This window comes from Pseudonaja textilis, chromosome 1, assembly GCF_049901715.1.
Source record: "Pseudonaja textilis isolate UNSWEBS1 chromosome 1, rPseTex1.2, whole genome shotgun sequence".
Taxonomy (NCBI): Eukaryota; Metazoa; Chordata; class Lepidosauria; order Squamata; family Elapidae; genus Pseudonaja; species Pseudonaja textilis.
In genome coordinates, this window is record NC_141990.1 from 146,406,155 (window position 1) to 146,433,974 (window position 27,820).

Consider the following 27,820-nt stretch of genomic DNA (forward strand, 5'->3'; position numbering starts at 1 on the left):
GCTGCTGTTGGGCCCACCCACCTGCCTGGGCTCCCATACTGACCCTTATTCCCTGCTTTTGAAGCGCAGCTGCTTTGCGCGGCACAGCAGATTGCTGTGCGTCAGCTATTGAAGCTACAGAAATTGCAGGAGGTGAGTAGGAAAACCTCTGTGCGTGCACAGTGCTCTTTTGGCATGCACGCATGTGCAAAATGTGTGTGTGCATGCAAAGCACACTAACCAAGCCACACCCACCAAACTGGTGGTAAACCTCTTTGAAACCTACTACTGGTTGGATACACATGGGAAAGAGGTGGTGCTGAGGAAAAGAATACATCCCAATAGTAAATTACTTCTTTTGATATCACATGGAGAGAATGACATGTATTCATCTGTTACTTCCTTCAACTCAATTATTTTAACTGACCTTTAAAAATGTTACAATTAAATTTTCTTTTTGGTATATTTTAAGAGGCTTTATATATTAATATTAAAAATTAGATGCAAACTGTGTAACAATAAAAGAATATTGCTGCTGAGTAAAAGCCAATATACATTGAAAGAATGTGTATTAATCTCTTATATTCCACACTACATACAGTAGATGGATATACCTACAATATAAATTAAAAGGGAAAAAGGGGAAAAGATTGAAAGAAGACAAATGCAAACAGAAAAGATTGAAAAAAATAACTAATTTCCTAACTACCTGTTAATAGGTATGCCAAAGTTATTACTAAAAATGTCAGAATATTGAAATTGTGTTACACTCTTCTATTTCATTAGTATGATTCATCACACAGTCAGGCAACTTAGGCTGGATTTGACACTTTTATCTACCTATTGAGGTTTTTTTCAAAGGATCTGGGATAGACATGTTGTTTGATGGTGTTAAAAGTATCCTCACAGGATGTAAGCTTTTTCTGACTAAAGCTGCCTTTTGCAGTTGATGGACAGCAATGTCTTCAACTGGTACTCCAGGTGTTTTGGGCTCAAAGTGCCTATTATTATTCATACTAATCATGAGTTATTGCACAATTATATTTATTCAAATTTTAATTAATGAATTAAAATTAGACCATATGGAATAATATTGTCCAGTCTTGCCTCACCTCTGATTTATAGCTTATTCAAAAGCTAGTACATTTTTCATTTTAATTTGACTGTTTTGAACTGCTTTTATAAATTTAGGGTAGTATAATTGATTTCACATTACATTTGGAAACCAGGCAAGCTGTTATGAGAGCATGATTAGAAGAGGCAATCAATTTCCATAATAAGCAGGCAAACCTCCTTGATATCCTTTTGCTTTTGGGCAAACATTTTCTTCTTTGGTCAATGTTTGTCCTCCCGTTTTCAAGATCTGCATTCTAATTTTTAAAAGCCCATGTAATTGAAGCTTTGCTCTCTCTCTCTCTCTCTCTGTGAACGCTTTAGCTCATGGGGGGCGGGGTTCAAGTTATGAGATGAAATAGAGAAGCAGCAGGAGATCCAGGAAATAAGCTACAGAGTTCATTGTTTCCTCTCCATGTTTCACCGGGGTGTGTGTGTGAAAGCTTTATGCAGACGTTGGCTGCTTTTTCCTGTCATTTGCACCGGACAAGGATTTGGCCTAGTCTTCCTTTGTTGTCAGTGTCCTGATCTACCCTTTCACTGGGACAATCCCCGTGGAGCTCAGATCCACCTTTTTAAGCAGCTCTGCCTGTTTCCATCTCGTGACGGCTCTGATTTCGGAGTCTTTTGGCTTTTCTGCCGTCCTGCACCTGCCCCGGCACTATTTATGTGAGCCCTCAAGAACGAGGCACCTGCTGGCCAGCTTCAATCACTGCTCCGCATTGAGGACAATAACCTCCGTGAAGGCCCCCACCCTCCCCCGCCAACTCCCGCCGCCATCCTTCCCGCTGCATTGTTCAGAGGGCACCGATACATCCTCAACCCCATCCCCACAGTCGCTTGCCCCCCGCCCCCACCCGCCTTTGAGGTGGCCGTGAGGAAAAACCTCCCCCTCTGCCACCAAACGCAGTGAAGGCGACGGCTCGGCTAAGGCGAGCCCGCTCCTTTTTTGCCCTAGCCGCCGCCGCCGCCTCCCCGGACCTCGCGCGCGCGCGCAACCAACGGATAGCCCCGGCGGGCCTGGCAGGAGGCCGGCGCGCGCGTGGTGAAGCGGGGGGTTGGGTGGGCGCTCGCTCGGCCGCGCTCTCCGGCTTAAAGAAACGCGCCGCCTTTCGGAGCTGCCTTTAAAGCCCGCGAACCAGGAGTAGCGACTCCCGCGGCGGCTGCCAATAGAAAAGCCGCTCGCCGCGGTCTGGAACTGGGCGAGGGAGGTGGGGGTGGGGTGGGGGGAGGGAAAGCGTCCTCCTTGCCCCCCCCCTCCCCATTCCCCCCGTCCGGGCTCGGCGCCCTCCCCAAAGCATTTTGTGCCAATGAGCGCTTAAACGGCAACGGCGGCGGGGCTTCCTCCTCACTCTCTCTCTCTCCTTCCCGGCACCGTCCGGCGACAGCTGATGTAAGACCCTGGCGGGAGCGCTGACAAAAGAAGGCGGGGAAGAGGTTGGGGGGTGGGTGGGAAGCGGGGGGGAATGCGGTGCTGCGAGACCGGGGATTGCCTTTCCCCGAGCTCCACCGGGCGGGCAGATAGGCAGTAAGGGCGACCGAGTTATTCCTGGCGGGGCGACGCGGAGTCCTTGCTTTGGATTGGGTAGCTGCCATCTCCGGCCGCGAAGGAGTCCACAGGGCCTCGGCTGCTTCTCCCGGTTCTCCTCCGGGCAGCCCCGTTTCTTCTTCTCCGCGCCCCCTTTCCTAAAGAGGAGGGGGGGGATTCCCGCGGGGACCCGAAGCACTTGCCTTTGCCTGTGGTAAGCCCGCCCGGGAGCGCGCCGGTTTGGATGTAGCGAAGGACGCGGAGAGTTGATTTATTCCTGGCGGCCCTCCCGAAAAGGCTCGGCTGCTGCTGCTGCTGCTGCTGCTTCTGCCCGAGACCTTATGAGCGAAAGCCCTTAACGGTGGCATGGCTTCTTCGGTGGCCGTTTTCCTCCCCCGCCCGCTTCCTTGGCTCGGTGCACTTTTTGATTTGTTTGGTCGCTGGCACCTTGCTTTATAAAGCGGCGTCGTGGCAGGTCTCTCTCCAGAAGCGAAGCGCCAAGCCTTTTCTCCTCCTCTCTCCTTTTGAGTTGTTGAGTCGCCCGGCAAGTCACCTTTCTACCTTTCTTTCTTTCTTTCTTGCTTGCTTGCTTGCTTGCTTGCTTGCTTGCTTGCTTGCTTTTTGCATGTGCATCCGGGATGAAATGTCAGCTCGGGGTGCTGAGTTCAGGAACGGCTCTTGTGGCTCAAGGCTTTGTTTTTACTTTGTTTTTCGGGGGTGGGTGGGGGTTTGGTGGTTGCTGTGCGGTGACCTCTTCCCCTTTCCACAGCCTCTCTCCCCTCCCCCCCCCTTTCCTCGCAGGGGATTCGGGCATCTTCCGTTAAATTTGCCCGTTAAACTTTCCCGGTTGAAGGTTTTTTTCAGAGTTGGCACCGAGCGTGGGATGGGGGTGCGTTTGATAAACGAAACGATTCCTAAACCTTATACAGGCAGAAAGATCCCGGATTCTTAATCCGGATTGGCATTGGACGACTCTTGCCAGGTGCTTTTGAATGCATCGTTGATTTTCTTTAAAAAAAAAAAAGAAAGAAAGACAACAACCCGAAATGCTTGACACTGCCTCCTTTGCGCTATTGCTTATCTTCTTGGTCCCTTTCCTGCCTTATTATTGTTCTTCGTGGATGAAGTAATACTTTTGGCCAAGATAGCAATCTATGGGAGCTACTAAGAAAAGTGTGCGTGTGCAGATGTATTGGGGCTACGGTGCTAAGCACATTTTAATAAATTGGTAATCTTAATTCCTGCATGAGGATAGAGCACATAGCAGAAAATATGGCGTTATGTACAATTTACGGTATTTTATCTTACTTTTTTTCCCTGGGAGTTTATTTGGTTCCCACAGCAATCTTGTGAGATAGGCAGGCCCTGTGAGAGAAAGTCACCAATGAGATGGTTGGTCCAGACATAAGGTATGGACAACTGTCCTCAGCTAATTCTGGGAAAGTGTCCCATATATTTAAATGCAAACATCCATCTAATTTGATTTGTGTTGGTGCATGTATATGCATGCATTTCTCATATTCTCACAATGCCATTCCCTCTCTTGCATTCCTTAGTATACTTATAAAATAAAATACTTATAAAATACTTATAAAATGGTGAGTTTGTGACTGAGTTAAATTGTATAGGAATAAAAGAGCGAGTCCTTATAGAAGAAACATGTCACAAGTGGGGTGTGCCACAAAGACTCAGATTTGTCACTTATGAATTAGGAATTGGATGCATGAATGATGATACTTGAAGAGAGTATCTGTGTGGATAAAATAATGGTTCAACTTTGGAAAGAAGTACCATGTTCCCTATAAAGTATATGAGATTCTGTGATAGGACGCTTTGGTTTAAACCGTCAGGAATCTGGTAGTAGCTTTTCTGACTAAGAAATGTTATTAAAAGGCATATACTTTTGTGAGCTGCGCTTAATCCGATGCAAAGAATGCTTTGTGAAAGCATATGCCTTTTAATAAAATTAGTTTTATTTTGGAATCCTGATTTTTTGCCACCATGGATCAACATGGTTATCTTCCTATAATTAGTACAAACTTATGGTCTATTTGCAAAGATTTCTAATTGAACAACAAACTATTGAACTTTTTGCATTGGTGCCAAATAAGCTATATGGACGAGTCTCTGGAGGCATCAGGAATCTAGCAAGAATTTTAAAAGACCTTACTTTTTAACAGTACAGTTTTGTAACTTTGCCAATTGTTGATGTATGCCAAGGAAATGAAAGTCTGTAAAGAGCAAAACATAGCCTTGTCATAAACGTTATGTAAGTGAAGATTGAATAGAAGTTATTATGTGGCATCATTTTTCAATAAACCACTTCGAAATACCTTGCACAATAGTCTGTTTCCTTGGAATCAGATATAGTCTGATTACATAACTATCTTTCTTTTATTTGCATCTTGGCAAGTGCTGGAGAGGTTTGTTGGCATATGATCCAAAACAGATATCTTCCAAATAAGATTTAATCTGCATATAAATGAATAGTTTTGGGGTAAATTGAAGGAAGTTATATAATAAATGGTGGCATTTGCATTGTTTCTAACCAAACTTTATTTCCGAATGATATAATGGCAAGTACAGTTTAGGTTACATATGCTAAAACAGTGGTAAAATGCACTTCAGCCTGTGGGTTTGGCTTGGCTTGTGGCCCTTGTCTTTGCCTATAAATCAGACCTGTGCTGTAAAATAGATCTGTGCTAGTGGCTGTCAAAACAATTTTCAAACCTGACTTGATATTAGGTATGATTTCGTATCTGCTTGAGTAACAATGTGTTTTGCTTTACAGCTGCACTCCCACGCACAGAAGCTTTGTTCTAAAACACAATTTCTCCCCCCTCCTTTTTTTCCAGGTTAAGAACCTCTAATTTTTAAATGGTTTAGCCATGGCATGGGAATATGAGGCTAAATAATAGCCAATTTGTCTTTAAATGTAGATCCTTGTCTCACGTTTTCTACCCCAAATATAGAGAATTAGCATGCCTTTTATTCAAGTAAACCTATAGTTCTCTAGTCTTCTTGTAAGATTAGCAATATAGTTATACTTCACAATAAGAACATAAAAACTCCAAACAGAAATACAGTCAGCATGAGCAGGTGATTGAAAAGGAAATTTCAGCCTGTTCATCCCTTTGTTTCTATGACCCTGATAATGTATTGTTGTATTATGGAAAAAGAAAAGAAGATAAGAGTCACCTGTGCGTCCTTTCCCAGTTTGTATAGTCACCAACCAAGACTAACACATTTTCCCTCTCTCTCTTTGAAATGAAGACCAAGAGGGAGAAGAGCTTTTTTTTTTTTTTTTTTTTTTGAGTGATGACAAAATTGTTTCTGGCATGTGGACATCGGACCCTCAGAACTACACTAGCCTTTTCTTAATTTCCCCATTTTGAGTTAACCTCCTACCTAATGACATGTTTTGAAAAATCTGAATCCTCGTTGTTTGGAAATATTCTGGTTGATGTGACTGAATAGATCTCAGGCTATAAATTTAAATAACAAATGCAGCTACCTGTCAGAAAATACAAACAAATTCACTGGATTTTTTTTTTAAAATAATCATTATGGGTGAACACAGCTATGAATTTCACGTTTCTGATATTCCATGTTCAGAGGAGCTAGCTATCTTGATGCTAAAGAATGCGTACTGCCATGTCCTGCAGTAGCCAGAGTAGCTGGAAGGGATGGCAATTGTAGTCCATTACATCTGGAGATTAGGAAAGCCGCAACTTTATGGAAAAAGTAAAATCACCTGTTAGTTGAGCTCCTTCTGGTGACTTCATGGTGATTGCTATTTTAATTATTTATTAATTTTTTATGCCATCCACTTCCTCTACAACATGGGTTGCCATTATCTTTTCCCATTGTCCTTTTTGACTTCCCACTTTAGCCACAATGGATTTCCTGGAGCGTTCTCATCCTTGTAGTAGCCTGGCCTCACCCTGTTTTTTTTTTTTAAATGCTTCCCCTGGCTGAGACAGGAGTTTATTAGCCGATTCATAATGAGTTACTTGCAGGGTCAGTCACTGGACCACATGTTTTGTCTTCCAATCTTTTGGACTCATGCTGTCGTCCATCCTTACATTCAGGTGAGAGAGAATTTTCTTAAGAATGAGCTCCAGCATGAATCCGAAAACTTGGAAGACTGGTCCCAGTGACAGACCCAGTTTAGATCCTACAACATTGTCCTGAGACAAATATATTATTCACCTTCATTCGTGATTACTTCAGTCCCTGCCTACTGGATATAAGAAGAGATTTTTCCCCTTGGCATCAGCTTGAAAGAGTGATGGTTTGGAATGAGATTTGGAATGCTTGTCTCTTTGAATCAGGGTTTACGGTTTCCTTTTTACAAGGGATGCAAAATACGTTTCACTTATCTGATTTAAAACATTCTTGCTCTTAGGTATTCTAGCTATTGTTCTGGTGATTTTTCTCAATATGTTTGGTTTTTGTTTGGAGTTATGCCTTTTAGAGTATAACCAATAACATTTGTTTGTAAAACATCTACGGATATTAAACAAGGGGTAACTTCAAGAAAATCTTGCATTCTTTTCCCCATATTTGATTAACTCTATTCACTTAGGTTTGGGCTTCTTGCTCCCTCCTTCCCTTCTTAGCCTACTTAGGTTTTCGTTTTTTTCCAAAGAGTTTGTGTGCTTTTCAGTTTTCAGACTTTTACAGCGTTCAGCATTCTTCCAAGCGTCTTAAATACGGACTGTACTGGTTTAGGTAGAGAGGCTGGGTGTCTGAAGAACTGAGATTTTAGCATATATGAAGGTAACTTCTCTTAAGGAAGTTCCCTTCCATTCTGGCTTTAATTTCTTGATCTAGTTGTTAGCGAACATTCCAGAGATGGTGAAATTGTTCAGATTTTTTATCAAGCTTCTCTTTAGGCCCTTTCCTGTAGTCCACAGAACCACATTTTCCCTGTTGATAATGCTAGTTGGGCTATCTGCGAGATTTTAATTGTGAGCTGTCTCACCCCAACAGGACTAGCCCACCCCACTCATTCCAGCAGAATAATTTTGCCTGATGGAATCCGAGAGGAGAGCCTTTTCTGTTGTGGCCCCCCCCACTCTTTGGAATATTCTCCTGCTAGAGGTGACGTCTGCCCACACACTTGCGGCCTCCTGGAAGAGCCTGAAAGCTTGGTTTTGCCAGCTGGCACGGGCTCCTGGTAAGAAAGTGCTGGTTGTGGGGTTGGTTGACACTAGAGAGAGAAAAGATCATCCTTCCTCTTGGTTCTTAGCTTTCTATTTTAATTGCTTCGTATGATCTTTTTTACACTTTTTATTATATGGTAAGCTCTATTATTGAGATGAGCAGCAAAACAAACAAACAATAAATATCCAGCTATTGTGATCAGCTAGTGCAGATGACACTTTCTTACCAACCTTTCTCCCCACCTCGCATACACAAGCCAAACATGAAAATATTTCTAAAGACCTTTTTTTTTTCTTAATTCCCAAAGAAGTTTTGTAAGCTTAGTCAGGATAGATGCTTCCTTCTGTGTGTATGTTGCCCCTTCTGTTTCTTTGTGGGATCTATGGCTACGGTTGTAGTTAGGAATTGCTGTGATAAATAGAAAAGGGGCTGCTGAATTTCTGCTGGTTACATTGATAATAATTTCATCAATCTTCTGTATGTGGTCATGTTTGAAGAATAGGTGGACTAACTTCTGTTAAAAAAATGTGTGGAGTGGATACTTTTTCTTCCCCATTATTATTGATACTTAAAATAAACAGCAGAAAAAAGAAGCTTTGGAAAATAATGTAACACAAAGTATTAATAAAGTTGTTATTCTTTGCAATAAAATGGCTTTCCTTAAGTTTGCCTCCTTTTGTTTTTAATTGGATTACAACTTCTTGAATTGCTCTGATAGTGTACTGAAGAATAAATGCGTGGATAAGAAACACTAGACTGGGGAAGATCTCAGCAAACTGGCAATTTTAGTAGGGACGAGAAATAAAGGGAGAAAATTAATAACCAATCACCATTAACTCTTGGGGTGATTTTATGACAACTGGTTCATGAGTCATTTTCTTTTACATCTAACAATAATCAAGATACTATTAGATAAATAAAAGTAACAGTTGTGACAACATTATTATCATCCAGTTCAAATAAAATGAATAGATAGTTTAGGAACATACTTTTGACACTTCTGATTTAATCTTAAGAATCTAGGTTGGTTAAAAATGAATAGAAATGAATAGAAAGTAAAAATGAATAGAAAGGCAATGGAGCCTCTTCTTGGATGATATAGATGAATAGGCTAAGATGGATCTAGCGGCCTTCTTCTGATAGTGATCCATCAATATTTCCAGGAGAAACAGTAATGTGCTCTCCCCTACTGTTTCCACTTAGTAACTGGTATTTAAAGATACACGAATGTGGGTTTTGCAATGCTGTAAGTACATATTACCCTTGCATTGTTTACATTTTTTTTAGTACTAGATTACTACCAAAGTAAAGTTCTTTGTTTCTTCATAATGATTAAGGGATTGAAAGTGGGCCATGACGTTAAATGATCATTTCTTCTATCCTTTCATAATTCCCAAAGAACACAATCATGGTTAAAGATTAGATGTAAATGTAACTATAGTCAAAGCAAAGTTATGGTTCACTCAAAACCACAGCTATTGGCACACACCTTGGTGACAATCTCAGTTGGAAGAAGGGGAGTTTTGTTTAATTCAAAGAATGAAATTGTAATGGTTGATTTCTAGACTTTGGGTTACTCTTTAATTGAAGATATTGGAAGAACAGGCTTACATAAATACTGTTTTTCTTCAGAAACTTGCAAGTATTTAGGGAATGGGTTAGGCTTTTCTTGTTGCCATTTTTTTTGCAATTTTCTTGAAGCATTTAGAGACCACTATTCTGTATAGGAAGTCGGACTGATCAGAATGGATATTATAGTATGTGTGATGATTGCCTCTTACACAGAACACAGGATCCGTGATATTTCTATTCTCCTGATGCTGCTTTCTATTTGTTCTTGGGAAATGACATTTGTACACTACCAATATGCTTCAGACATGTGGAACATGATTTTTTTTCTAGGATGCTGTTAGAGAAAAGTGCATGCCACTTATATCAGCAAAGAAAATCAAGTCACAATTATTTTCTGTCATGAAAGTTAAACTGATAGGGAGATTATAAAACTCTCTTGATTGTCTTTTCTGCTAAAATGGATTATGAAATGCACCAGAGATCCATCAAACAATTATGAGAGAGAGAAATTAATTCACTTCCCTCGGGGGTTTGGTGGACAGAAAGGAATTTAGCTGTTTGTTTATTAAATCTGCTTCAGGTGCTTGGGAATGAAAAGACTATTCAAACTTTCACATGTTTACAAATCAGCAAACGAATGGATCAAATAAGCAGTTTGTGGGAATTGTTGCTGCCTCCTCCATGGCTTTCCTTGCAGGGACCAGTTTGGTGCTGCAAAAGATTTCAGTCTACATTCTGTCTGGAATCAAGACATACTCAGATATATTTCTTAAAACTGAATATGAGTGGCAGAAGGAGATAAGGGAGAAGTATATGAACCATGCGCCTGCTAAACCTTGCTCTCATTATATAAAATCATGGCTTATTAATATGGAGGCTGGTGTTATTGTAGTTAATCCAAGTGTAGGGAAACATGTACTTTTATTCTCTGGAAAAAACGTGAATAGCTGTCCATGTCCTCTCCTCCCAAAATTATAGATGCTATTGTGTGTACAGTTATGTACATTAATTTAATACTAATTAAGAATGTTGAGAATGTTTCTGAAGAATTTACTGAAATAAAGAGAATGTGTGAGTTGTTTTACATAAATCAAATATGGGAAACAGGATAGATGGCTTCAAAGTTAAGTGACTTTTTAGGTAACAGAGGAAAAATGTTTCAGGGCACATCCTAAGGGCTCATAGCTCAGAAATAAACTCTAGAATAGCTGACTTTAAGCCATATTAGATTTCAAATTAGTTACTTTTGGACATACTGCAATAGGTTGTGCATCACTCTGGTCTGGGTTAAAAAACAGCCAGGGTATATTTTGCAAGCAAACTATTTGCAATGTCCTTTGGGATATAAAGTGTATGATTTGGTACACCTCATGAAAGAAGTAACTTTAAAGCTCAAGTTGAATACTGAAAAGGCATTGTATATTGGAAAAAAAAAGTATGATGTGATTAATTTGTGTTGAAAAGCACAAGGGTCTATGCTGCGTGAAAGTAATTGACTGGCTTGAAATATAGTATAACGCTTGTTCAAGGTTTATTCTCATGCACTTGGGTTGCAGTCCTAATGTTGAATCCTTTGGATAGTTTCTGTGACCAGCTATTCTCGTGCCCCTGTCTGATCTTGACTGCAGCTTTCCCATCATCAGCTAACAGCTGTGATTCCACTGGAAAGATTAATTGCATGACTGTTAAGGTAATTAAAAGTCTGTGAACACCGAACAAGGCAAAAATCTGTCATTACTTTGATGGATTTTTCAAGGAGGTATGTATTTCTAAGGGCAGTAGCATCACTGTTCCAAATATTTAGTTGCTACCTGTGTAACGGGTACAAATGATTTCCCCTTGTTCAGAAGTTAGACTGAGAATGCTAGTTCCAGGAACAAGGGCACAATGTTTGCACTGCAAAATTTAACATCTTAGATTCATTTTGATTTTTATAGCCAGAAGGATAAGGAAGTTATTATGAAACCTGTTTGGCTCAATAACTGGAAGTACTCCTCATTCCCATGTTTTTCTGGCCTCTGTGATTTCCGTAAGAAGATATACATAATGGATTGTAATGGAATTAGATTAGAACATTTGTATAGGGATCTCCAGCATTGCAGAAATGAATGTCAAAGAGTAAATGCTACAGCTACCAAAATGTCTCAGAACTATAGTGCTTTTGATTGAATATGCTCTTTTTTCTGCATGCCCATGCTCAAGATAGCTATCAATAAAAAGAGCAAAATACAAAACAGATTAATTTATATTAGGGTAAAATATGATATAAAAACATCCCTAAAACAGATGGTAACCAATCTGCCAATGTTGTGCCTCAGTGGAGATACATTTGCCAAGCAGCCCATTCTTTCATTTCCATAACATGGCTTTGTTCTCACTTATTTGGAAGTATAATGCAAGTGGCAGTTCTGATCTCAGAAAGGCTAAGGGTGGGATTGAGCTGAGAGACCTTGAGGAAAGGGCTGGAGGAAGCAAAAAAATATCTCAGAACAAGACTGGCGAACTATTTTCATGCTGTTGAGGTTGACCTGGGGAAGATTTTATTTTTACCTTATTTGGAAGCAATATCTAGGACATTCAGAAGAGCTCACTTCCAAGTCAATCTGAATCAGATTGCAGTCTGGGATGAATTTTCCAAGATCAAAATCGGACTGATTTCTGGATGTTTATGGTGAGGAAAGACAATATATTTTTTCTTCCCATCAGATGGGCCATTGATGTGTTTGCTTTTTTTTTTTTTAGTACTTCATCGTTGTATTTTTGGTACTGAAGTTGCTAGTTTTTTATGGATGTTTTTGCTCTTGCTGGTTTAAGCACATACATTTAGGGTTCTGTGGGCTATCTGTGAAAAGGTGATGGAAGAGTTATGAGCAGTTTCTCTTCATTGTGGCGAAGTCCTGGCATATGATGTTCCAGTCCATATTTAGTGCTGCCCTCCAGATCCAAAGTTGGTTTGGATTTCTTTGCTTTGATTTCCAACTTCGGTTTGAAGGATAAATGCTACTCATAATTAATGATGACATAACACATGATGAAATATTGTTAAAGAATTTATATAAAAGAGAAAAGAGCAAGGTGAGCTGACTTAGATACGGTGAAAAATCATGATGTCAACCAACTTGTATGAATCTCAAGCTTGTAGACTCATCTTTTGCTGCACCAGTGAGGGTACAGAAGAATATATAGACCCACGAGCATTATACAGAAGTTTGTTTTTGTAACGTGAACTTCTGTGAAATATCTAGAATAAGCTCTGCACTTGGTATGTCGTGGCCTGGAGTAGTATTTGAAAGAAGGAAATGTTTTTAACTGAGAAGGGAAGATGTTTTAGTTTTTTAAAAGATTTCTAAATGACCTGTGGAATTTAATCCTTAACTTTTATTATTTTGCTTGTTTGGCAACAGACTGTCTACAAGTTACACAAATGTATCATTGCAGCAGCTTGCCATTCCATCTGCTGACACATCTATCTACCCATAATTATGCTTTTGAATTACAAAGAGAAAAGAGAAAGAAAGTATTTATGCAGTATGCACTTAGTTCTACATAATATGTCTGAAAAATAAGATTTTTGGATTTAAGAAGAGGTTCCTATCTCTCCAGTACTCATGAGAACACACTTTAAAATCATTGGAAATAAGCCATTTGTGTTTTCTTGTTTAATACGTTTATAGAGCCACTTAACACATCAAGTTCTGGGTGGCTCCCAATCAACAATTAAAACATCAGTAATAAGGCAATGTAACACATATGTTTACTAAAACATAAACAGTAAAACCCTGGCACCAAAGTTAGGTTTCTACATGCCATCCCTTGTTAAATTGCTTATCCATCTTACTGTATCCCAGTGCTTGGAGGGAAATCCAGGTCTTATGTTTTTTGGAAGGCTAGCAGAGTATCGAACATCTGTTGAACGTCATGGGGAAGAATATATAATAGGGCAGGAGCTATCACAGAAAAGGCACACTTCCTAGTTCCCATAAGATGTCAATGTTTAAGGGAAGGGTCCACTCTATCTGCTAAGACAGGTATGCTGTCCTTAGGGAGAGGTGGTCTTGCAGATTACCTGGCCTTTTGTCTGACTCCTTCCTTCCTATTTGCCCATCAACTGCTTATTGGTAGAATTGACAAGCAGCCCCAGTATAGGTAACCTTACCTTTTTAGCACTCTCTCCACTAAATTGTGGAATTTCTCAAAGCTGTTACTGATACATTTTACAAAACATAAACATGAATGGTACAAGCCAATATGCCCATGATGGGAACACAGCTTTGAAAAAGGCATTATTGATGAAACAGAACGTGTTACCTTTGTTCACATACACTAAAAAGCGTCCTAAAAGATGTGGATCCCTATCAACGCAGGCTTTCACAGTTAGTATCCAGCCATTGGTGATTTGTGCTGCTACTTTATTTTCTTCCTTCCCCCATCCTCAATGTTTTGTTACTACCAATTAGGAACATTGATTAAACTTCCAGTTCTGAATATAACCGTTTTTTATTTGGCATCTGTAGATAATAAGGACAAATAACATATGTTTATCAAATCATGTCTTACTTTAAAGTAATTCAAAAGCATTCCATTTTTTTCTGTTTGTCTTTTCTAAACCAATATTGTAGGGTGCTTAAAGAAATGAATGTGAACAAAAATACTTGTTTCCCAAGGGGAACAAAGCATTAGTTTGCTTCTCAGGGCACATTTTGCCTTCTCCTGAGCATCCAGTACCCTGAAGAATTAACTGTTGTAGTTTACTGTCTCTGAGGAGTAGCGTATTTTACTGAAGGCTGAAAGTTACATAAAACACATGGCTACAATTAGTCAGGATGTTTTTATTCAGTTTATCAGTAGTTGTAAAGATGAAGTATTTAAAGATCTTTAGCATATTGATCCTAGGTATAAATATACACTGAATGGGATTGCAAAGCCAAGAAATGGTAAGAACAATCCAGAAAGATCCACTGTAACTGTTTGTGGTTGTTGTAAGATCCTAGAAATTCTATTTTTAGATGACAGTCAACTCCAGCTGCCATATCAGTCCATGGTTTGAAGTATCCATAGAGCAAATCTAAAATAAAATAATTATAGGTGAAAGCATATAGGTAGGTAGCGATTACTCACCTAACTGTTTGTTGATTTTCATTTCCCAGCTGATCAACACCATCGATTTTAGCTGTGTTCCAGGGCAAACCAATGACATTACCATTTTGTAGACCATAATTTAATATGCTTTGTCTGAGTCCACAAGCATATTTTTCTTTGAAAAATTCTGATTTCATGTGAATTATTACGCTTTTGAGGGCTTGGTGTGATATTTCAACTGAATTAAAAAGTACACGCAGAAGAATAGTGTATTCTTCTATCTCTGATTGTGGCTCAATCAGGTGTAACTTGGTATATCATTTAGAATCTTCTTCTATCCCATTGACTTGCAAATTAAGCCTGGATCCTAAATCAAGGCAATCCGTTTGTTTGCTAGACAAACAGGCGACCTACTTTGTGACTGAATTTTCTTCATTTGATTGCAGAATCAGAACAACGTGGAAATTCAGCTTTTCCTCTTTGCTTTTATAATGGATGTGTCCTTGCAGGTGTACACATATGCACATGTGCGCAATGCTATACAAGAGTGTCATTTATTCTTGATATGGTTTATAAGTGTACTATTGTTCTTGGTGTTTGCGCAAAGCTTTAATTTTTAACCCACTTCCTGCAATGTTTTTTTTTTAAATATAAAGGACAAAACAACAGTGTTTTTATTCTTTTTATTCTCTTTCATTTTTTAAAATCAATCTATCTTTGTTTCCAGAGAGGTAAATAAAACTGAGACTTTAAGACTCTTGCTAACAGAAAAAAATGAAGAGTTTTCTGGCATCTTAGAGCCAATTATTATTTCATAGGCTTTTGTGGATCATAGTCTGTATTATCAAATTCATGAAATATTACAAAGATATTCAAAATTGTCTTGTTGATGATGGTCTTTAATAAAAGAGTAGCTAGCCATAACAGAGGCCTTCTTTTATTGATGTTCTGCTAACACATGCAGGGTGATTAAAATTTTTGGTCGGTCATACTTTTCACTATTTCTCACCTCTTCTCTTATTTTCCCCTCCTGCCATTTTTCTCCACATTTCTCAAATCTGTACTGATAAAGTCACATATTCTCCACAAAGATTTGTCAACAGAGACAATCACTAAGTCTCTGAGGTGTCACAAGACTTGGATTATTTAGATAATTATGGAGCTTAGCTATTATGAATGGATTATAATTGTTTTTTGCAATGTTTATGTTGCATTTCAATTAGCAGATATTCTTTTCTTTCAGCTTTGGCTCCTTTGTCTTTACAGACCAGGGTTGAATCTTTCTTTTGCTGTAGTTGAGAACCTGAAGAAAATAATTGTATGAGATGGATCAGAGCCAAGCAAAAAGGAATGTGTGGGGAAATTGATTTTATTAAACAGAACAACAAAGGTTCTAAAAAATTTTCATAATTTGTGGTGATTCTTCATCAAAGAAATACCTTAGAAACTATTTTATCTTGCTCAAAAGGAAATTGTTGGTTCCCTAGCTGCCATAAAATATAAAGAACAATAACCAAACGGATTAAGAAGTTGGAGCAACTTCACAGTGAGCAAAAGACATGCAGTAACGTAAAAGAGGTTCAATCTGTGAAGTTAATAGGATGATCAGGATTAGCAAAAGAAACTTGATTTATTTATAGAATGCATAGCTGTGAAGGGATGAATTGATTGCTTTTAAAATGAAAGAGATGGACAACAGCTAGGTGGGTTGGAGAAAATGTCAGAAGACAATGAAGCCTGAGGATGTAAGTGTTGTTCTGCTTGTGGGAATGTAGCTGAAATTTAGGGGAACAAAAGGCCGGATTAAGCAGGCATTTGGTTTGAGCAGTAAAACAGCTAATTGAGCTGAGGCAGGGTCATGGATCACCCAGAACTCATGTTGCATCTGCATGTTGCAGTAACCAGTTACCTGAAGTTTCACTGAACTTAGTGGCTTTACTTCTGAATCAATGTTTTTAGGATTGTATCATTAATGAAAAAATGTTGGTGCATTGATATGTTTAAGCTGCCAAACATTTAATTCCAGGTTCTGTGTATGGAATTCAAGTAAAACAAGGTCACTACATGAGCATTATAGGTATTTTATGTTGTTTATTTTCCATGCTTCTCCACGAGGCTCTCACAGATTGTTTGGGGATATATTGCTCAGCAGTTCCAATCCACTGGAACCTTCTGGGGCTTGAACTTTGAAACAAGCCGTTATGTTCCCTAAATACAAAATTGGATTTTAAGATTGTGGTTTATAATTCAATTTTAAATTATATAAAATACTATAAAAATGTGAGCATGTTAGAATTTTAGTAGAATGTCCAGAACACTAATTAATATCCAGAATTATATTGTTGGAGTGGATGAGAAGCTGCTTTGAAATAAGATTGTAATATTCTTATGTCCCATTTAATAAGAGCTGGTAGCTTATTTCTACAATATTCCCTTGGGTTGGCTGTCCAGGATTCAATAATTCAAAGGTTACTTAGTGCAAGTAGTTTTGAAAAACCTGTTTTTTAAATTTCTTGTTAAATAAAAATGTTTAAAAACAAAACATCTTAATTGTTGAGTTGTGCTGCTGTCTCTGTAGCACGAAGCTGCCGACCATAATTTGGAGCATGTTTGTAAGGAACACACATTAACTCTAAGAAAATCCCTAGCGTGTACCAAGAGAAATCCTGTACACATCAGCACATAGGTATCTCCACTGCCAGTGCTATCAATTAAGAATGGTAAAGGTATGGAGTACAAAATGCATTCAAGGCAAGTATTTTATTACATAATGCCCATCAAATCTTAAGCAATTAAGAATTGCTTAGAATGCAAAAAGAGATGAAAAATTGTTTTTCCTTTTATCTTCAAAATCAAGCAAGTTTTAATTGTTTTTATCTTTATTTACATTACTGTAATTGTCTGGAGAGATTTGTTTTAAGGATTTCTATGTTGAATATTTTAGAAGCGGCTTCATTTGTTCAAGGATAGGCAAAGCTTCCCCCCCCCCCCATAGTTCATCTGCTACCTTGTATGACACAGCATGATGCTTTCTGAATGTTTTGCTAGAAGTTGCTTGCTTTTCTGTATGAATAAAAAATATGAATCCATACAGTGTTGAATAGGGATACAGGTAAAGGAAGCGTTTTCATTAGTGTAAGCTGCAGAAAGCAAGCACCTGCCAAACCAAGAGATAGGCATACCTCAGCATACCTGGCTGAGCTTTTCCACTTTTACGAAAATGCAAACATGTGGTTATGTATCCAGCAATTGTAGCTAGGTATTAGACAAATGAGTATCAAAACAATTGTAAATATTTGATAAGTAGTTTCGTAATATGAGAAATATGAAGATGTTCTTTTTAGAAAAATATTTCTATTGGAAATATTTCGTGGAACAACCACGACAAATTAAGAACTTCTAGTGGGAAATATTTTGTCTTGACAAAGAACTGAACATAGCTCTTGCTCTGCAAAGAGGCCACACAGTTATCTATGCGCAGCAATTCGTTTACTTGCTGTTTAAACCCATATTTGTATCGCTTACTATCCCATTTTAGAAATGCTTGTCAAATATTACACTAAGCCCATTTGTACCATGAAGGCTAGAGTCATTTCCGGATAAAAGCATGAATTTTCTTTGTATTTATACAGTTGACTAGTGTCACCATTGGAAGATATTTGAGGAATTACAGTAATGGGATTTTATTCTGGAAAATAAATGATGCAGGAATTGAATCTCAATTTAGAAATATCTTGTGGAATGTCATTTGGTATACGAAGTGTTACAGTTAGGATAAATGGATCCCAGAATATTTCTGATTTATTTTCTTATCTTTATTATCTTTCTGGTCCACTTATCTATCCTCTTGTGATGGTGAACTTTTGTGACTTTTTTTTGCATACATCTAACTGGAAGCTGGAAATAAATGTTTTTTGAGGTAATATATGCATTTGCATTCATTGCTTAATCTGTCTTATGTATTAAACTTCTGAGTTTGGTTATTGATTTTGATTACTGAGTCTGATTTCCTGATTTTTCGGGAAAATCAATGGTGACTTGGGAAAAATACAGAATGAATAATTTCTCCCTATTCCTTACTGCATATTTTTTCGGTATGTTGCTGGAATTTACAAAGTAGCAGCCAAAGTAATATTGATAGCATATGATTTTTGGATTATATGTAAGTGTTATATATTCTTGCCTAGAAAGAACTCACACTTTTAATAAAAAAAAAACATGACACGGTTTAATCTTTATTTATGAAAGTGCAATAGCTGAACATGAATAAATGCATTTCAGCTCAGATGGATGATGTGACAGAATAGTTTCACCTCTTTGTGTTGAGTGTGGCTTACATTTTAGAAATACAGTTTTCAAAGATTGGAGCCATATTTTTTTTCCTACTCCAGCATGTTTATGCTTGATTTGCTTCTTGCAGCATGTTAGACAAACTGCATCTTCTCCCAAAGAGTTACACAATTGAACAGGAAATTCTTCTGATGCCTAGATGTGCAAAATAGAATTCCTGGGGCTCCCCATAAAAATATTCTCCTGAAACTTGATAAACATATGGCAGGTGAGTCAGTGGCGATATTTTCTGACAACTACTGTTTTAGGATCAGATATAATTTCTTAATACTGTGTTAGAAAATCTACTACTTGTTCCCCCCACTCCACGAAGTTTCTTAATCTCAGCAGTGTTATTGTAGAGAGGGGGAGAATAGGAAACAGTAGTGATAGTTCTCTGGGTGACTCTTCAAAACTGGCTGATATAATTCAAATCATTTACTCCATAGATCCCAGTCTATCTGCTGCTTACCCATATGTCCAGAGCCAATATTCTCCTGCCAGATTTATTTGGGATGAGATGCTCTGTGCCTTTCCTTGCATAAAAATGAAGCTGGAGGCTTTTGTGTTTTTTTTAGCCCAAGATACAGATTTGATTATGTTTCCTGGCTGAATTTCCAAAGTGCTGGTTAGTAGCTGATTTCATTAACCATTGTCGCTCATATCCCCTTCCATTCTCGCCATCTCTGGCTGTAGCTCTTGTTATTACTTGCTTCCAGTGCTCTGGACTGTTGACAATTGATCTACATACTTTGTCAAATGAACTTGACAGAGGGGGAGATCATGATGTCAATAGGTGATTGCAGGTCCTTAACTGAATGGCTTTGCTTGGGCCTGCTTTTTTCGCAGAAAATATGAAGCACAGAAATGATTTGTTTCTTTTCTCCGTTTTCCATTCCACACATCATATCTGCTTCTATAGTATTATACAGGAAAAGAGAGGAAAGAAAGATCCCAAGGATGTGCAATCTTCAGTTTGGTCCAGTGGTTAAGGCACCAGGCTAGAAAGCAAGCACGAAACCTGGCTGGGTGACTTTGGACCAGTCACCTTCAGCCCAACCCACCTCACAGTGTTGTTGGGGGAAAATAGAAGGAAGAAAAAGTATTAGATATCTTGACAGCCTTAAGTTATTTATAAAAAAATAATAAAGGATAACAATTCTAAAAAAAAAATCTAAACATTTAACATTTTAAAATACTTAAATTACATCACTAGATGGATGTATTTTGCTTCTGGCAACTGAAATGTATGCTTAATTGCAGATAAGTGTCCATATTTTTCTTCAAATTAATGGTATGTTTTGAAATACAAGTGATTTAAACTAGTATCAATATTTATGTGTATGTGTAATCGGCTACTTTCAGCATTATTATGGTTGGTCACATAATCAGCCAGATTTTAGATTGCATTTGGCATTTTTAATCCACCAGTTGAGCTCTTCCCAAAGGACCAGGGATAGGACCAGGGATAGGATGGTGTTAAAGGTATTGTTGCAGGATGTAAGCTGTTCCAATGAAAGCTGCCTTTTGCAATTGACTGATAATGATTTTGTCAATGCTGCTTGCATTCAAGTGATGCTCCAAATGTTTTGGAATTGCACTCAAGGCACATATTGCTGTTGTTCCTATCTTGGCTTCCTTTTGCCGGAGCTGTTCTACTTCTACTTCTATTTGCAGGTCTTTGCAGTTTGTGATTTTCTCTACTTCTTTCTCTTTTGTTCTGCCACCTCTGGGTACTGCAATGGCCACTATCCAGACTTTTTTCTTCTTCTCCACTGAGCCTTAGGAAGAATCCAGGATGGGGTAGTCTCTAGTCTCCTAGCTCTGCAGACCGAGTTGAAAAACTGAGGACACACCCCCTGGTAACGGTCCCTAGTTTTTCACTCAGTCTCAGTGTGTTCAGACCACCCTTTAAGGGTTCTGAATAGTTAGGATTGTAGAAGAATATTCACCCCTGGATTAAGCTTTTTTTTCCGCAGAGAGGCTTAGATCAGGTTTGACAGCTACCATATTTTTTGACTTTCCTTGCTGGTGGACTGGTTTTTGTTTTGTTTTCTGCCAAAACTTGAGTGGATGTGACCCTGAGAACCCATGTGGCCCGGGCTGGGGTGTGAGTCGGCATCTTATTTAACTCGCCTCCTCCCAATTCACTTTTCCTTGCCTGGGATGAGCCACAGCTGCTGCTAAGCGCTTCTGTCCCTTTTCGCCGGCAGCGGCCATTTATTTCATTTGGGGACACTCTTGCAGTTCGTCTCCAGGATTGTCCCGGGGGGGGGGTTCTGGCCATCGGGATTAAATCCTGCCCCCCCCCCCATCCAGTCCCCAGAGCACCGTGGCAGCTGTGAGATGCTTGAGTCTGTCTGATAATTGCGGTGCAGCCAGCGCCAGGCTCGCAACCCTCTGACCTGTCACGGCTTGCTGCAATTCAAAGAGGCAGCCGTTTTTTCAACTTTTTTTCCTTGACTCGGCTTTTGAATTGCGGAGCTGGGCTGAGCTCACCACTTTGGGTCACACTAGCCTCCTGAAGTGGTGGACAGCTACTGTGGCTGTAGCTGACATCTTAGGCTGAATATTTTATTTTATTTTTACTTCTTTCTCCCTTTCTCTACCCCTGTCAAGTGACAGTTATTTTTGGTGGGCTCAAAGATGGCCACCAAGGGAGCTGATCAAGAATTGTCAGTTCCTCAGCAGGGTAGAGAGTAGACTGTAAAGGGATCTCCTAAGCCCAGGTCTGCTGGTCTAGAGGCAGCAGCTAGGATTAGAGCCAGGGCTCTAGTCCCTAAGAGACCCTCTAGGACTGAGGATAGGCAGGCCAGGCGTAGACAAAAAGCCGTAGACAAACAGTTTGACAGGGCAGTGAGAGATTCCAGGATGGCTAAATACAGAGCCACCCCTCAAACTTTGCCTCCTCAAGATGACAGGCAGCCAGACCAACTGGCAGATAGGCAGTATATGACAGCCTGGTCTCCTGGGGGCTCAAGTACCCATGATTTGCAGGGTAACCTCCAAATCAGGGCTGAGATCTCTCACAATTTTTCCTACAGCCAGGATATATAATGCAATGTGGAAGATTTTCTGCAGTTGGTGCGCTTGTCACCAATTGGAACCCACTGGGGTTTCTGTTGCAAAGGTATTAGAGTTCCTGCAGGATGGGTTGGATAAAGGTCTCTCCCCCAATACCTTGAAGAGATAGGTGGCTGCCTTGACCTCGGTGATTTCGGTCAAGGGCTCTACTACACTGGCCCAACACCCTAGGGTGAAAGCCTTCCTTAGGGGAGCCACGAATCTGAGGTCACCGGTGGTCCACCACTACCCCACCTGGGATTTGCCTAAGGTCCTGCAGGCACTAACTTCTCCCCCATTTGAACCCTTACATGAGCCCTGCCTTCACCTTCTCACGTGCAAGGTGTCATTCTTGGTGGCCATTACCTCGGCCAGGCATATTTCGGAGTTGGCAGCCTTATCCATCAGGAAGGATCTGTACGTATTCCATGCAGACAGGGTAGTTCTGCGATTGGACCCTACCTTCCTGCCCAAGGTGAACTCCTTATTCCATCGTTCATAGGAGTTGATTTTGCCTAATTTCTGTCCTGAGCCTACCCATGCACTAGAGAAAAAATGGCACACCTTGGACGTTAGGAGGGCCTTCCATATTTACATTAAAAGAACTTTTTCTCTTAGGAGGACAGAAGCCTTGTTTGTTTCCTTTCAGCCGTCAGCTTTAGGTTGCAGGGTGATACCTTCCACAGTAGGTTGCTGGCTCAGAGCCTGCATTGCAAAGGCCTATGAGTTACTGGCTCTTCTTGTGCCCAGGAGGATTACAGTGCACTCAACCAGAAGTGCAGCGACCACCACAGCCTGGGCAATGCAGGCATCGATTCTGGACACTTGTAGAGCTGCAACCTGGTCATCAGTGACCCCATTCATAAGACATTACAAAATTGACGCCTTTGCCTCAGCGGAGGCGTCCTTTGGAAGACAAGTCCTGCAGGGTGTGCATGTAGAGGTGGGGACCTCCGACCAATCCAGCTCCCACCCTTAGGACAGCCATCAGCCAGCTTTGGTATGTCCCATCCTGGATTCTCCCTTCAGTTTAGTGGAAAAGGGGCGTTGGTCCTACCTGAACACTTCTTCTCGGGGAGCCGAAGGGAGAATCCAGTCCCATCCTGTATTCTGTCTGGTTGGAGTAGGGAGGAAATGTCCCTTTTTTCGCAGTATCAATGAACTATCTGTTTGAAGACAAGGAGCAGCTGAATTCGCTTCATCGTTGTTTAGAACTGGGGACCGTTACCAGGGGGTGTGTCTTCAGTTTTTCAACTCAGTCTGCAGAGCTAGGAGACTAGAGACTACCCAGCCTGGATTCTCCCTTCAGCTCCCCGAGAAGAAGCGTTCAGGTAGGACCAACGCTCCTTTTAATCAACAACTGTTATGTCTGGGGTGTTATGTGGCAAGTGTGTTTATCTGTTTGAACCAAAAGTCCCAGAGCGCCACAAATAACAGTAGGACACAGTAGCAGTGATGGTGTATTGGAATATCTGCAAGAAATACCATTTGCCTGCAAACAAGAACTGCTGGGATCACAAAATAGACAAAATAATAGAAGACAAAATGATCTGGGATTTTTTATTATTATTTTTTTCTGAAGAATGTTCAGCAAATGGTGGTAATGAAAGATTAATTCAAGTTTTATCCAAAGCCTAAGAAGCCCAAGTACCATCCTAATATTTATGTGGTTCTGAGCAAAGGTGTAACGTCTAATTGTGAAATGAAATAATTCTAATTTTTAAAGTAGTTTTCTCTTAGTGAAGTTTCTGATACTCCAGTAATTATGGGGAAAATTTTGCTGACTCACTTTATAATTTCTGTTGTTAACTCTCAATATTTTAGAAACTTTTCCAGTTCCTTTTAAACTACTTTTCTGTCGTGTGATATTGGCACATTTATTATGATGCGTGAGTGTGTTATGTTCTAGATGTTGCTACTGCTTGTTCCTTGTGCTGACATAGTTATTTTGGAACACTTTTTCAACTTTATGATTCTCTGGATAGGGCCATCAATTCCATCTTTTTTCATAAATTCCAATGCATCATTTTTGCCTCTTAACCATGTCATTTTCTATAATCTATCTGGGCAATTTTGTCATAGCTGTTTATTAGGTGGTCAACAATCTAATGTTTTTCTTTGCATAATCTACATTTGCTAGTATTTTTAGTTTCTTTAAATTTCATTTTTATGGCATTTGTCAGTAGTGCTAGTTCTTGTGCTGCAAATATTAATCCTTCCATTTTTCTTTTTTAAGGATCCAGTCTGAACCCATTGCCAAGTTTTGTTACTAGTTTGAACATGAAGAGGTTTGCTATTATATTTTTACCCAACTTTTATAAATTTTGATCAACTTAAGGTGTCAAACATGGCTAATATTCCTGCCTCGTATATTTTCCTCACAGTTGTTTAGTTCTGTATTCCACTATTGATTCTGTCACATTCAAATATTTTTCCTTGCAGATACTTATTAATAAGCCCTCTTTTAGATATTAATTTAGACATACGATTTCATTCTCCACTGTTCATTCCCCACTTCACTTGTAATAAACCATGACTAACCAATTTTCCTTGTTAAATACAAATGATTTATGTCACTTAATGGATGTAGTGCATGATGTATTGTCATAAATTTTCAGATCTTTCTAACAAAGCAATTAGTTCAGCTTGTGTCCACCCAACAGTATCTGCTGTGTAGCATATTATTACAGGGTGATCCCAAGTATTAAAGGCCTTGACTGTGTTCACTCAGTTTGAGTTTAGAACCTTTCTAACTCATTTTTCATGTGGCCGTCTTTTTCATTTGAGTGTGCAAAATATGTTTTCTTTTTAAAATATTCTAATTATATCTTTCCTTCATTGCCAATGCTTTGATTTGAGGGTGAATCAGTAAGTAAGTTCCATCTGAGTACTCAATTTCCCCCTTTTAATGCTACCATAGCAATTTATCGATTCCAAATTTCATCTTAATGTCAACATGAAAGATTCAAACTGTGTTTAAAAGTGTATTTCTATAGATTATTTTGCATCTAGTTTCTAATCAACCATGTGAAACAAATACGAAACTTTTGTCCTTGTATATTTCATGGCCCAATGGCATTTTATTCAAAATTTTCAGCAGTGGAATAACAGTTGTGTTAAAAAGGAATGAAAGCAAAAAGTCTTCCTGTAAATTCTTTTTCTATTTTTGATTTTTCCAAGTTTTTCTGGGTTTGACACTGTGTTCCAATTTTTGACTGTATTATTTTAAAATGTTATATTTTAAAATTAATTCCAAAAATGCTCAAGCATGTCTTAATTCATCTATGGAATAGTGAATGGAATCTTTTTTTGTAATCAGGTCAAGCTAAATAAAGATTTGTTTTACTTTTTTTTTGCATTTTTAAGCATTGTCTTATCAATCAACAGTTGTTTGAATTTTTGAAATTTTCTTTTTGCTTTTTGTGTACATTTATCATAATCGTTCAATTGTTTGTAAATGTTATTGGCAATTTACTTTTGTTAACTTGCAGGTTGTAGGATTGGATGAAAAATATTGGTTGTTGTTTCTTTGGTTTTGTCTTTCAGGATTGGAAATGTTCAGTTTATGGTTCTTTATGAATCCTTGCTGTAATGTTTGAAATGATTCACAAAACAAAAATGTAAAATGGACAGAAATTTTAGCCCAAATCCCTTATCCCCCCAAAATCTTGGTGTACTCTCCTCTCCTCTCCCCACCTCCTCTCCCCTCCCCTTCCCTCCCATTATGTCCTAGGACTATTTAGTCATGTTTGTTGCTACTCTTTTCTGTATATCTGTTATGATGTACAATTGTATAAGGACTCTGTGGATTTTGGCTTCCAGACCAACCATAACCGAGGCTGATAAACTATGTGATTGGTGTGCTGATATACACCAATGATTCACTGTGGCGATTGTGTTTAACTCTTTCTTTCCAAAATAAGTGCATTGAGATCATGAGCTTCATGGAAATTTGCATTGGATCATGTTCATATTGTGCAGTATAAATGTGCCTACATTAGAACATTGGCAGAAGGCTGATGGCCACATTCCAAGCTATTGTATTTAGTATAATTGCGTAAACAAGAACAGGTAGATCTTGGACACGTTTAATCAGAAGCATGATCGGTGAAACTAATCCTGTGGGAGTGAAATGTTAGCTTCTGGAAATTTGAAATTCCACTCTCTCTCTGGCCTTCTGGTTGATAGGCAATGCAGCATTTGTCACAATTGATGGAGCTGGACCTGGGTTGGTGCAGGTTATAATCTATCAGAATTGGCATAGGGGCATAGGATCTCCATTCTTGTTCCCTGGAAAAACTATATAGATGGAGAAAGCTGCTTCTGGGTCTGTCTTTGGGATTTTGTGTAATTATTAATTTTACCTCATGGCATTATTCTATCTTTCTAATATTGCTAGCTGTCTAATTACTCCTTTTTTTAATGGAGTGAGGCATAAGAGATGTCCACAGAGAAAAGTGGAGTGCCCTTGAGAATTAAGTTCAAAATGAAACCCATCCCCATTTTAAGATTCCAGCATATGTAACTATTCACAAGTGTGGTTGAGGTGCCACTCTACTTCTCAGTAATGTTTACCTTGGCATGGGGCATTTTTGGCGTTGTGCTGCAAAAGTGCAATGTAGGCCCACGAGATAAGGAAGCAGCTTCATGTTGTGCCTAAGTAAACATGGGACCTTGTCTTCCGTCTCACGGTGTTGCCTGCAAGACTTCAGCCCAGTGCCATAAAACAAAAACAAAAAAGTGCTCCTGTTTTTTACCTTAAGCAAAATATACGGTAGATGTGGGTGTAACATCCAGGACTGTACTGAAAAGCTGCTATGGAGTAAAAAAAAAAGAGATGTGCATATTCATGTTGCTTAAATATTTGGAGATGCACTCCATTAGAGCAGGAAAAAATGTAATTAGATTGTTGGGTTTCTTTCCTGTTCTCAATCCAAGTAGAATACAAAAAGGTGTTTCTGTCCAATCTGGCTCATTTTTATCTATTGATTTTACAGAACGTACTGAATCTTGAGTGGGAGACATTCCGTGACCAGCTTCAAAAACACCTTGCTAAGTAAATATTTCTTTTTTTGTGAAAAATATTACATTGATTGTCTCTTCCTACTCCAAGCACTTGGATCCTCTCCTTCAAATGAATGCTCCCTGCCAGATCACCATGTGATTGAAGTTGCACTGAAATCTCAGAAAGCAGCTATTCTCTGGTATTTTGTATCTTTTGCCTGTGAAGCAGCTAAGCATTTGATTTTAAGTACCTTTTTTAACTCTTATAACCTGAATTTTGCACATTTTCTGTTTTTATTGTAAAACTGAGGTAATCAATGAATACATATTTTTATACCCTTGAGTTGTGCTGAGAGGGGTGGGGAGTGTGTTAGAATATAGCAAAATGAAACCCGGCTAGAGTTTGGATGATGATTGGTCATCTAGAGGTATCAAATGTTGAAAATAAATAAGAAGAAAGTGGAAGAACTTTACAAAAAGTACAGTAAAATTATGTTTGTATACTGGAGGGCTGTGCATTTATTTATTTATTAAGAAAATTTATATGGCCACCCAACTCACTTGTGGGGACTTTGGATGAATTACAGAAGCAAAACTTCAAATACAAAATTTAATACAGTCATATTCTGGCCACAAAAATCAAATTGTTGGCCTTACACTACTACCTGATGTACAGCAAGGTTGTATTTTAGCCTTCCTATTTATTAACTTATATGTCAACTCAGTTAATACAAGCCTTCTCTCTTTCTGTTCATAAGAGAAACTGCTATTATCAGAAAAATATTTGCACAACATTATCATAAAATGTATTGTTGGCAAATGGAAATAATACTGACATTTGCAAATATCTTGGAGTGTTATTTTAGGCTCCATTATCATGGAGAGAACATTTTTATATCCAGCAAATATTGCTTAGTGTAGTTCCTCAGCTATCTCAAGTTTCCTCTATTCAAAGATTCCTACTTTGTCTCTGCAATTTGTAAA

General features: G+C 39.0%; 1 protein-coding gene and 1 pseudogene across 10 annotated transcripts in view; one reads left to right on the plus strand and one right to left on the minus strand.

The window, feature by feature from the left end:
* The first annotated feature begins 444 nt into the window (after positions 1-444).
* Positions 445-27,820, plus strand: part of PLCB4 (phospholipase C beta 4) — a 178,961-nt gene continuing 151,585 nt past the window's right edge. For 4 of the 10 annotated variants that reach the window (XM_087918978.1, XM_087919038.1, XM_087919025.1 and 1 more), the window contains exons 1-2: positions 445-2,485; positions 26,830-26,888. The gene's annotated coding sequence lies outside the window, so the exon portion shown is untranslated. Of the gene's footprint in view, positions 2,486-2,562; positions 2,835-16,167; positions 16,186-23,146; positions 23,164-26,829; positions 26,889-27,820 lie in introns of those variants that run through there. The other 6 variants (XM_087918985.1, XM_087919031.1, XM_087918988.1 and 3 more) reach the window with 5 other exon arrangements.
* LOC148127855 (uncharacterized) overlaps positions 15,963-27,820 on the minus strand; it is a 32,076-nt pseudogene continuing 20,218 nt past the window's right edge.